Source organism: Polyodon spathula, chromosome 3 (assembly GCF_017654505.1).
Source record: "Polyodon spathula isolate WHYD16114869_AA chromosome 3, ASM1765450v1, whole genome shotgun sequence".
Classification (NCBI taxonomy): Eukaryota; Metazoa; Chordata; class Actinopteri; order Acipenseriformes; family Polyodontidae; genus Polyodon; species Polyodon spathula.
The window spans coordinates 88,596,409-88,607,827 of record NC_054536.1 but is presented as its reverse complement, the minus strand read 5'-3'; the positions used below and the strand labels follow the sequence as shown (position 1 = coordinate 88,607,827).

General features: G+C 41.4%; 1 long non-coding RNA gene across 2 annotated transcripts; it reads right to left on the bottom strand.

Annotated features, from left to right (window-relative positions):
- Positions 1-487: 487 nt before the first annotated feature.
- On the bottom strand, positions 488-10,246 carry LOC121308784. 2 transcript variants are annotated; one of them, XR_005948560.1, is made up of 4 exons: positions 10,123-10,246; positions 1,354-1,586; positions 1,009-1,126; positions 488-890 (listed from the first exon to the last, which is right to left on the bottom strand). It is a non-coding gene; the product is annotated as an uncharacterized LOC121308784 (long non-coding RNA). The 2 variants fall into 2 exon arrangements; XR_005948559.1 differs by having other exon boundaries at positions 1,009-1,586.
- Positions 10,247-11,419: the final 1,173 nt, after the last annotated feature.

Genomic DNA, 11,419 nt, shown 5'->3' with positions numbered 1-11,419 from the left:
CTTTCCTCCATCCTCCCTTCCTCCTCCACTACACTGTTCCACCTCCCTCCAGGGACAAGTGAAGCTCATTTCTCAACCTTAGAGGCCTGGCCGCACCGGCCTCGTCCTCTGTAATGAAGGTTCTCTGTGAGCTAGAGGGGATTCCCATCCAAAACTAGCCTAGCTTTCTTTTTTTCCCCCTGCTCACTATAGCAGCTTCCAACCCTCAGAGCCCAACCACATGGCCTCAACCCCTCAGATGGGGCTCTCTGAGAGCTGTGGGAATTTGCATGTTTATTTTTCTTTTTCCTGCGATGCAATCTACCCTGCAAGGGAAGTGAAGTTCACTACTCAGCTTGGAAGTCCGGCCGCGCAGACCTCCCTCAGCAAAGACCTTGTAAGATGGGGAGACCTCAGGACAGCTTTGTGAAGGTGGCTCTCCATGAGCCAAGGGGAGGCCCTGTCTTTTTTTCTAGTCACAAACACTTTACTCCCATTTCAACTCTGGGTCTTTATTGTGTCAAAGTCAACAGAACACAGTTTTTATACAAAGAAATGTCAATAACAAGAACACATATCCCCTAAAATAACAATAGTTTTCATAGGGTTACTATAATTTAATCTCCACATGGTAAGTATTCAGGTAAGTGAAAAGTAAAGTTCAATCCCACCAGAGGATTTCAAAATGTCCCACGTTGGTTAGGAAGTATATTAATTATGTCCACAATATCATTATAGTGTCATGTGACCTTCAATGGCTGCGAGTGTCTCGTTCCTCAAAGGATAAAAGGCAATCTTCACCATAATACTTTGATTTGTCCACGAAAGTCCAATTGGTTCCTTGCCAATACTTTGCATCCAGATTCCATGCTCGCCTCCAGGGGGTGCTTCCTCCCTCTGTGATGTCGATCCTGGAAAAACAATCCATCCTTAATACTCTCTCCCCCTCCCTGTCTCACTCTCTGAGCGGGGCTAATTCACACACACACTGCATTTAGCCCTTCCCTACAGGAGCATTAGTCTTCTTACCTGGCTACTGATACTTAACTAGTAAGTGAGAGCCTCGCTTATGGGAGTGTCTGCAGGTGATACAGCAGTCCATCTTCTCTGCAATCCTTCTGGAACAGAGGGAAAGAGAAGGCAACCCCTGGAGGCAGATAAACTACAATGTGTCAGCACTAGTAATACAATAAATGTATCTTCCAGTCCAACGATATACTTATTCCATTCACAGTCCCTATGTACTGGAGTCATGTAAAAGTTAACAATGACTAGAACACTTCAGACGGGATGTTAAGTAAACAACACAAGTTATGCTTGCAGTTCGTTGTGAAACATTATTCTCATAATCTCGCAATGCAAAGAGTACTTAACCTTCTTTTCTGTAGAGTCTTCACTGCATTTAGTTGTGCTGTTTTGTTTCCTTCTACTTTTCTTCAATGATTCTCTTCCTTCCACATCCAAAATGGCCCCGGTCCGGTTCCAGTGTCTTCTCCCTGTGTTCTCCCTCTTATTCTTTTAGTTCCAGTTATATTGGGGAATTAATCAGGTTGTGTTGAGGACTTGCACCTGACTAAAATTAAGGTCCCAAACGCTTGTGACCGTGCCTGTGGTAAAATAGTTAAAAAGATAAAACACATACATAAACTCCTTATTGGGATCTCCCCATGGGTATATAAAGCACATAGCGTAGTCGACCGACGCAGTGCTAAATTGGCAGAGTGTAACAAATTTTACCCCACCCTGAATGCATTAACTGGCCCAAAATTAATGAGGCACAGTGTAAGCTGGCACATTTATAGGAGAAAATTCTGCTGCGCTGGTGTTCTGAAACCCTAAAAATGAGCTACCAGTAGCACAGATTAAGAGACTAATCTGAAAAATAGCGCCTCCCCTCCAAATGGACTACCTTAATTGAACAATAGGTAATTCATCTGGAGAGACAATGACCCGTGTTGACGAAGGGGTCTGTTCATAAAGGGTTAAGGCCTATCGAAATGAGAAAACAGGAGTACGTGATTGGATTTTGTCCATAGCCACCTATTTAACGACAGTTGCTATTCATAAGAGAATTCAGATGCGTCGTTAAGCCCCAACAATTTTCATCTACGAATGCATGTTGAGATAAAGCTTAACGATGACCTCATTAGCTTAAAGTTTTCATCGGTCCGGAGCGTCAACCTACTATTCATAAGAGTGAACGACAGAAAAACGCTGTTGATAACTAGCAGAAGTTTGTTACATTATTAAAGATTGTTTCAATAGTGAATCGAGTTACAATGTACATTTTTAAAGAGTTGACTCAGTAGCTCGGCTAAATTTTAAAATGTTTCAGCTTTGGTTTTTGGGTGATTCTCTTGATGAACTATCAATGATAACATATTTCTGGAGCCTTTTAGGGCCGGCGCTGCTGTTCTACCGCTTCATAAAATTAATTTTAACATCACAGACTTAATTTACAAGTGAATTCCACCTACAAATTGCCCCTGCATATAATTAAGGCTTGACACGCCTTCAAATGCATGGCTGATGAGCGGCCCAGCACATTGCACGGGCTGGTGCATTTTGGCGGTGCTAATACAGCCTTAACTTGCCAAAAGTGTCATGATTCATATGGGGCAATCTTAAGGCTGGCAAGTACTCAGTGCTATGGCATTAATGTTGTGGCAAACGCTTGATACATGACCCCCATAGATTCAACCCCTTATTGGGGCCTCCCTTTGGGTATACAAATAAATAAAACACACAGTATAACATATACCAATAACAATATATATATATGTAAAACAATTAAAACTTTGGTCACTTGACATACGTACTATTGTAAAAATGGTAAAGAGCAGAAATCCGTTTTCCCTGCCATTGCAATATGCTATTCATTTATGGTTCTGAATGATGCAATGACTTAAAGTGTTTGAAGCCTCAGAGATCTTTAAAAGCCTGCAATGCTTTGGGACATATCCACTGGAATAAAAGCCACAAAATAAATCATTTGGTGTTTAATGCTGAGCCTTCATATTACATTATACTATGCAGTAATCTAATATTTGCCAGATGCTTTCTGTAAAGTAAGGTTTCCTATATTAAATTGATAAGTATGCTTAAAGCCACAGTAACCTTTCATTTTCCCATTCATATGCATATAAAAACAATACAGCCCTTTTATAAACAAAACCTCTTATTACCAAAAGTCTTCCAAAATGGAAGACAGAAAAATCTTTGCAATAGATAGAAGTGAGAATATACTATTTTACCTGTAAATAAAGCTCAGTTATGGGGCAGGTTTTTAGTGCTCGATTTTTGAAGCCGAACATGTCCTTGCGCTATGAAGTAATATCTATTGTGTTCTAATTTGACAACATATATTACACCCCAGTTGTAATATGGCAGAAGGAGTGGCTTTAGGGGTGTACAAAAACTCATTACTCATACTTGGAATTGTGTTTAAGAAGTATTTAATAAATCCATTCATTGAGTCCTTTCTCACATTTACTATTGCGTACCAGTTAATAACAGTAAACTTCTGCATTGTGTGTTTCAAAAGCAGATTGGAACAATATGTTCCTCTCATCTGGGGCGTTGATATTTCTACTGTCATACTGGCGCATCACCATACAGTACCATACTTATAATTTCCCCCTTATTTTTTCATATTTAGATTGTCTTTCCTTGGTCTTGAATGAAAACACATAAACCCTGCAATCATATTGTTCTGTTTTATTTCTGATCAGGTAGTCTATAATCTATTAACATACTCAATTTAAACATTGTATAGTATTGGTGCAAACTGTGCATAGTTTTCACAGTGTATGTAATGAAATGGACACTGCTGGATTGTGACAGGGTCTTCCTCGAGTCACGCGTGGGTAGCCGCTGTTCAAGCATACAGAGAGACAGAGGTGGTGTTGAAACGCCGGCACAGGCGCGCAGGATTTATTAACAACAAACAGAAAGTGAAAGTAAAATGTAGTAATATGTGAGCACGGGGAATTGCACTTTATTAATTCACGTGCTGGGATTCAAGTGAATAATTAATTGGTAATTGAATCCCAACACAATAGTATATATAGATGCACGTTGTCACATACTGGGGTTGGGTGTTCGGTGAGCGGAGAACGGGATTGGAGACGGAGGAAATAAGCAGTAGTAATAATAAGAGGAGAAAGTATCCGCTCACCGTGTTTGTCAGTGTCTGTCCGTGCACCGTTTTGTTAAGTTTAGTCTGTTTTTGTTTGTCTATTTATTTTGGCGTAGAGTGCCGCGTCCTGTGTTTTTCGTGTTTGTTAAACCTTTTATTTTGTATTAAACCGGCGCCAACAGGCGTCTTCATCATTTCATTTCATCCGTCCTGTGTTTTGTGTATTTCATTACTTTTCCTGGCTCTGACGCCGCCCACTTCGGCCGTCTCTGTGACACGTGGTGTCCTGCGTGGGATTTAACAGCGCCTCCAAGCGTCAGAACCAGGAGAGGTTTTTTTTGTGTGGGAGAAAAAAAAAAAAAAAGGGGCGTCTTTGGATTACAAAAAAAAAAGAAGAAAGAAATGGGGAGAAGCAGGAAAGAGGATAAAGAGGTGAGGGACAGGGAGGAGGAGTGCCGCCTAAGGGCCAGACATCCCCAGCGATGTAACCAGTCCTTGCCGGGGTGCCTCCTCTGCAACCAGGACCATCTCTTTGCCAATTGTCCCTTCCGCTGCCCCTACCAGGAGGGAGAGGAGGAACTGCCGCAGGAGAGGAAGGTGAGGAGGTGGCAGAGAAGGGGAAAGGGGAAGAGGAAGGCAGAGGTCCCACCGCTGTCTCCACAGCCGCACCAGTCTCCTGCAAGGGAGGAAGAGCCGCACCAGTCCCCTGCAAGTGAGGGAGAGCCGCACCAGTCCCCTGTATCAAGGGGAGACTACACACCGCTCCCACCTCCACCACCAGGAGACTACACGCCGCTCCTACCTCCATGGGCAGGAGCAGAGCAGCAGGAGCTGCCTCTGCCTCCGCCACCTCCACCGGCAGGGGGAGAGCAGCAGGAGCTGCCTCTGCCTCCGCCACCTCCACCGGCAGGGGGAGAGCAGCAGGAGCTGCCTCTGCCTCCGCCACCTCCACCGGCAGGGGGAGAGCAGCAGGAGCTGCCTCTGCCTCCGCCACCTCCACCGGCAGGGGGAGAGCAGCAGGAGCTGCCTCTGCTTGTCCTGACTGCCAGCCTCGCTTCGCCCAAGGATGCCAGCCTCGCTTCGCCCAAGGATGCCAGCCTCGCTTCGCCCAAGGATGCCAGCCTCGCTTCGCCCAAGGATGCCAGCCTCGCTTCGCCCAAGGATGCCAGCCTCGCTTCGCCCAAGGATGCCAGCCTCTGCATCGCCTGGGGTTGCCCGCCGCTCTGCATCGCCTGGGGTTGCCCGCCGCTCTGCATCGCCTGGGGTTGCCCGCCGCTCTGCATCGCCTGGGGTTGCCCGCCGCTCTGCATCGCCTGGGGTTGCCCGCCGCTCTGCATCACAGCCGGAAGTACTGTGGCCGGAACCCCACGAAGGGGAGCTGCCGGCCACGAAGAAGGGGGAGGAGGTCTGGAGACCGCCAACCCCAGCAGCAGTTTCGCTGCCGGAGGAGGGGGAGGAGGTCTGGAGACCGCCAACCCCAGCAGCAGTTTCTCCGCCGGAGATCGTGGGGGAGGTCCGGAGACCTGCTCCCTCTGCAGTTTCTTCCCTGCAGGAAGAACGGTGGTTGAAGCCCCACCAAGGGGAGCTGCCGGCGCCGAAGGAGGGGGAAGGTCAGGAGACCACACCCCAAGCAGCCTTTCCGCTGCTAGGACTACCCTGGCAGGAGAATGCTACCCTGCTGACAGCATTACGACCTGTGGGCCCCTGGAAGCCTCTGGTCCTGGCCAAGGACTTTGGGCGGGACTTTTGGGCTTTTAAGGGGGGAGGTGGCCATTGAGGCCATGTGTGCTTTGCACAGGAGGGGGTATATGTAACAAAGTGCCCGCCCCTGTGTATATTATCTGTTATGTGTTGCGTGTGGTGTGTTTAAATGTTGGTGTATAGACATTGGTACACGGGATATAAACGGGTCTGTGTAACACGAGTGTTTAAAAATGTATATGTGTATTTAGGCACGAGGATTGCACAGCACTTCACGTGCAAGTAAAATGTAGTAATATGTGAGCACGGGGAATTGCACTTTATTAATTCACGTGCTGGGATTCAAGTGAATAATTAATTGGTAATTGAATCCCAGCACAATAGTATATATAGATGCACGTTGTCACATACTGGGGTTGGGTGTTCGGTGAGCGGAGAACGGGATTGGAGACGGAGGAAATAAGCAGTAGTAATAATAAGAGGAGAAAGTATCCGCTCACCGTGTTTGTCAGTGTCTGTCCGTGCACCGTTTTGTTAAGTTTAGTCTGTTTTTGTTTGTCTATTTATTTTGGCGTAGAGTGCCGTGTCCTGTGTTTTTCGTGTTTGTTAAACCTTTTATTTTGTATTAAACCGGCGCCAACAGGCGTCTTCATCACTTCATTTCATCCGTCCTGTGTTTTGTGTATTTCATTACTTTTCCTGGCTCTGACGCCGCCCACTTCGGCCGTCTCTGTGACATGGATGAAAGCATCTATTTATGTTAATACAAATATAAGGTAATGTCAGTGTTGTTCTGGCATATTATTCACAAGGTTCCAAACAATCAATGCTTGATATGTATACATTTGTGAAATTTGGATACAGGTTAACAATATTGATACTTCCTTTTATTTTTTGTTATGGAATTAGCTTTTCTGAAGGCTAGCGATTTGAATAATAGACTACTGTATGTCCACTGTGAAAGGCATAGGCTATACAAGTTTACCAGGTTTCAGTTTTTGACAAGGACCACCATATAATGCTTTGGTAATGTAGCAGTCCCATCACCAGGCATACGTAGACACACAACCCACATACCCTAAACCTTCATTTAAAAAAATTAATGCATTCTAGAAAGTGCAACACTGAAGTTGGGAGTTCACAACTTTTAGTTACTGTGCATAGACCATAGAGTTGTGTACAACAAAACTAACTAATGAGCTAAACTGATTAAAAGTCCCAAACCAGAATAGCCATGACAGAATAATCGTTTAGGACATAATGTCCCTTTAAGTTTGTTTTGAGAAGACATCATTTCTTAATTAACCTCTTGGAAAACAAGATCGCTTTTGTTGTGTTTTTTTTTCTTTCTGTATTGAATGACATGCTCTGTGTGATTCACTGATAATCATCAAGCGATTCACAAAACTCAATTAAGAGAAAACTTGCATAATTGGTGAAATCATTTTTGCAACGAGTTACTAGGATTTCAAAATGGGGATTAATGCAATTTAACTTCGCTCTCTTTTTGGTTTCAGTTTGATTTAAAAAAGACTTACCTTTAAAAAAAAAATAATACATTAAGCATTGTTAGCAGAGAAACTGAATGAAAGTTTTAGTCAAGTTACAGAGGGGGAAAAAAACACAACAAAAGCAATCTTGTTTTGCAATCAACACTTCTACAAGAATTTAATTAAGAAATGATGCTGGCTCAAAACAAACTTAAAAGGGACATTACATCATCAAAAATAAAAACCAAAAACACAGAGCCCTAACTATAAGCAGTGCCACCACAAGAACCAGTAATAACAGAATGTAATGAAAGAAAGATGATGCAGAAAGGTGTTTTTTATCGTTTGTGCTATTTTAAATTGAACAATAATGAAAATAGATACACAATAATACACAATTTTTAAGGCTCTTGCCCTGATAGCAGTTGTCTTTAAGTGTAATAATTTCCACAAATGTATTTAACAAGGGTAAACGTTGCATATGCAACGTACTGCAACGTGCAAGCAAAATTAAATATATATATATATATATATATATATATATATATATATATATATATATATATATATATATATATATATATACACACACACATATACAGTTTACTACAATTGTCTACAAAGATCTACTAAAAGCAATGGAACTATTTACAGTAACCACTAACAATAAAGTGGAATGAACGATAATGCAAAAAGTTTTTCTTTTGTCCTAATTTAAATTGAACAGTCACGAAATGAGACATAATGCTCTAGTTGACACAGACCAGAGAATGACACAATACCCTTGCAGATGCTGTTCCCCCATTAGCTGTTTGTCTGTAATACACTCAAAGAAGTTAACTTGCCTGGTCAGCCAGCCAGCGAGAACCCCTCAACGCAATGTGACATTGTGGTGATGTTGCCCCTCCCATGTGTGTATTTCTGTGTTGTATGTTGCGTGCAGTGTGTTAATGTTGGTGTATGGCAGTTTGTACACGGGATATAATATGGGTTATGCGCACGAGTGTTTAAAATGTACATTTGTATTTAGGCATGAGGATTATATTCTATTCCTAGAGCAGTTTCCACTTAACTTGATAGCATTTGCTTCAGTTACTTTCTCGAGTCATAAAGTATTTAATATTAGACATGTTGAATACTTATTGATTTCCATATACAGAAGTCAATCTGTGTCGATGAATACTGCAGCTCTCTGAATCCACAGTTCCAATATAGATGGTACTTTGCTGTACGCATTATTGCTTAGGCTCACAATACAAATAGTTCCTTTCAAATGGAGAGCAGCTTGTTGATCTCTAAGTCTTATAACATTATCTTTGTTGTTGGCAGTTTTTCCACTGGAAATAGTTCCTTTGATGAGATGTAACTCATTTCAGCTAATGCGTTGAAATTGAAAAGTTATATAGTTTGTATAAGTGTTTTTGTGGCGATTCTCTCGGAATCTTCCAAAAACATAACTGACGGCTTTGCTTCAGTTTTTTTCGTGCAGATACATGGAAATAAAGACCAGCTTTCCGATTAATGCATTATCCTATTTACTGATTTAGTCTCTCATAGGACAGATGGCAGGGCTCTTCCTCAGAAGATGATTCTAGCCATTATTCAGAACATTGGTTCTTCCTTGCCTCCTGTGAATTTGAGCATGTGTGCTCCCATGACCAGAAACTTTCTTCAGAACAGTGTAGCATCCATTTCATTCCTCCGAACTCCTAGCCACCTTTAGCGGATGGACACCCCTTGTGCACACATCCTTTCCAGACAGAACACTTGGTCAGCACGCATGTCTGGAAGCAGCAGGTTGCAGCAGAAGCTCGCAGCTCATAGCAGAAGCTCGCTCATACTTCGTAAGTCAACGGGTTTTGTGATTCTCTCTTCAACCCTGTGATTGATTAGTCTAGTTATTTTGGGCAGTGCCTGAGTCCACGTGAAGTGTCTTTCAGGTTGTTCTGTTACTGACGCGGCCCCTTGTTCTCCATTGGTCCACTATTTCGCCGCCTGATTTATGACATAGACTGGTTCTCGTCTTAGTGTCAAGGTATTCAGAATTGTCTGGAAGTTGCCTTCAGTAAAATACTACTGGCTCCTAAATGACTCATTCAGTGATAGGTACAGATAAAACACTTATCCAGTTGTTAGTTTATGACTCTTTCTAAAAAACATTCTTTGTCATTCTTAGTGTTCAATGGAACTGTGTCTGTGTTTACAACACAGCTCCTGGATGCAGGCACAGTTAGCTTGCAGACAAAGTACGGTCCTACATAGAGCACAATGCAACCCTCATACCAGAAGTAGTGTTATAGTTTATTTTTATGAAGGATTAGAAACAATGATTTTGGTTTTATAGTTTTGGGTGTACATATACCTGTTTACACAGGTATATGGACATACCCGTTTCTTTTGAAATGTGTATTTTATTATATTTGTTCACTGTAGTTGTGCTGTATATGCACTCATTATAAAAAATAAAGCACTTTATGTTTAATTTTCCATTTAAATAGTGTTTTTGCGTTGCAAATGTTAGATATGATGTTCATGAAATCAACTTTTCAGTTGTATCTGATAGTATGTCTTTCATTTTCACAACAAAGCAGTTTAAAAATGTACACGTGGCGGTTCTAGGTAGTTCGAAAATCTATCTGTTCTTGTGTTAAAGTAGTGCACTTTAATAAACAAAAATAACACAAACAAAAGGGCACAAGCACCACATTGAAGGTTTAACAAAACATAAAACATGATGTCAGGTTGGACATTCACCTTCACTGAACACAGACAGAAAATATAAAAATACAGTACAACGAAGATTCAAAAACTCACCAACTCCTCTCTCAGTAATGGAGTCCTGGACTCTCCTTTTACAGAATGTGACTTCTCCCAATCAGCACCAATTATTCTTTTAAGGAACAGTCACATTCTCACAGGTTTTTGGCAGGAACAGGAATTAACCCCATCCCTGCGAACCACCACTAAAACAAACAAACAAAAAAAAAAAAAAACACCAATTATTTACAGGCAGAGCTCAGACCCAAAGAAGAAAAGTCTGTTTTTGTTTCTTTTTGCTTGTTTATTTTCTAGTTTTTTAGCACTCTATACTGTATGACTTATCTTTTGTGTCATGTCATGTAATTCATTTCAGACTACTTTCTAATTATTTGATCAGTGTTCCTTTTGAACTTAATTTACTAAGTGCACGGATTTAGACAAACACAGCTGGGAATGCTTCAGCCCCACCCTGCCACTGTTATCTGATGTCTGCGTTCATTTAACTTCACTTCTTCCTTTCCTCAGAGCATTCGAAGTCTGGCAATAAACACATTCATTTTGACAAATCTGAACTGAATTAGGAAAGCTGGCAGCTAATTTGTATATATGTGGTGATATATTTAACATTTTCAACCACCTCTAACAGTTGCATTGACAATATAAAGTGGTTTAAGAAATGACCACTAGGGGTGTGCAAGTGTAGTTTCTGCACACTCCAATTGATCATTGATCACTACCTGACTTCAGAAATTCAACTTTTGGAAGTGGTTGAAAAATATCTCTTTTAAATAGATGGTAATCATGGAAAACACAAAAAGTGATGAACATAAAAATGATTATTAAAGCATCCCACACACACACACACACACATATATATATATATATATATATATATATATATATATATATATATATATATATATATATATATATATATATATATACACAGTGCCTTGCCAAAGTATTCAGACCCTCTCACAGTTTTCACATTTTGTTGCTTTAAAGCTTGCAGTCATGACACTTTGAAGTAGGAATTAATGTGTGTTATACACACAACCTACTCCACACATTCAAAGCAAAAACAAAAAGAAAGAAGTAAACAAATAATTAATATGAAATAAAAATGGAAAAGTCGTGATTGCTTAAGTATTCAAACCCTTTGCTGTGGCAAACCTAAATTAATTCAGGTGCACAAAATGACCTTAATGAGCCACACAATTAGTGGAATGGCCTCTGTCTGTGTGCAATATTAGTGGTTCTCATGATTTCAGAATAAAAACACCTGTCTCTGTGAGGTTGCTTGGTCAGATAGCGAATTTCAAGCAAAGACTCAACCATGAAGACAAATGAG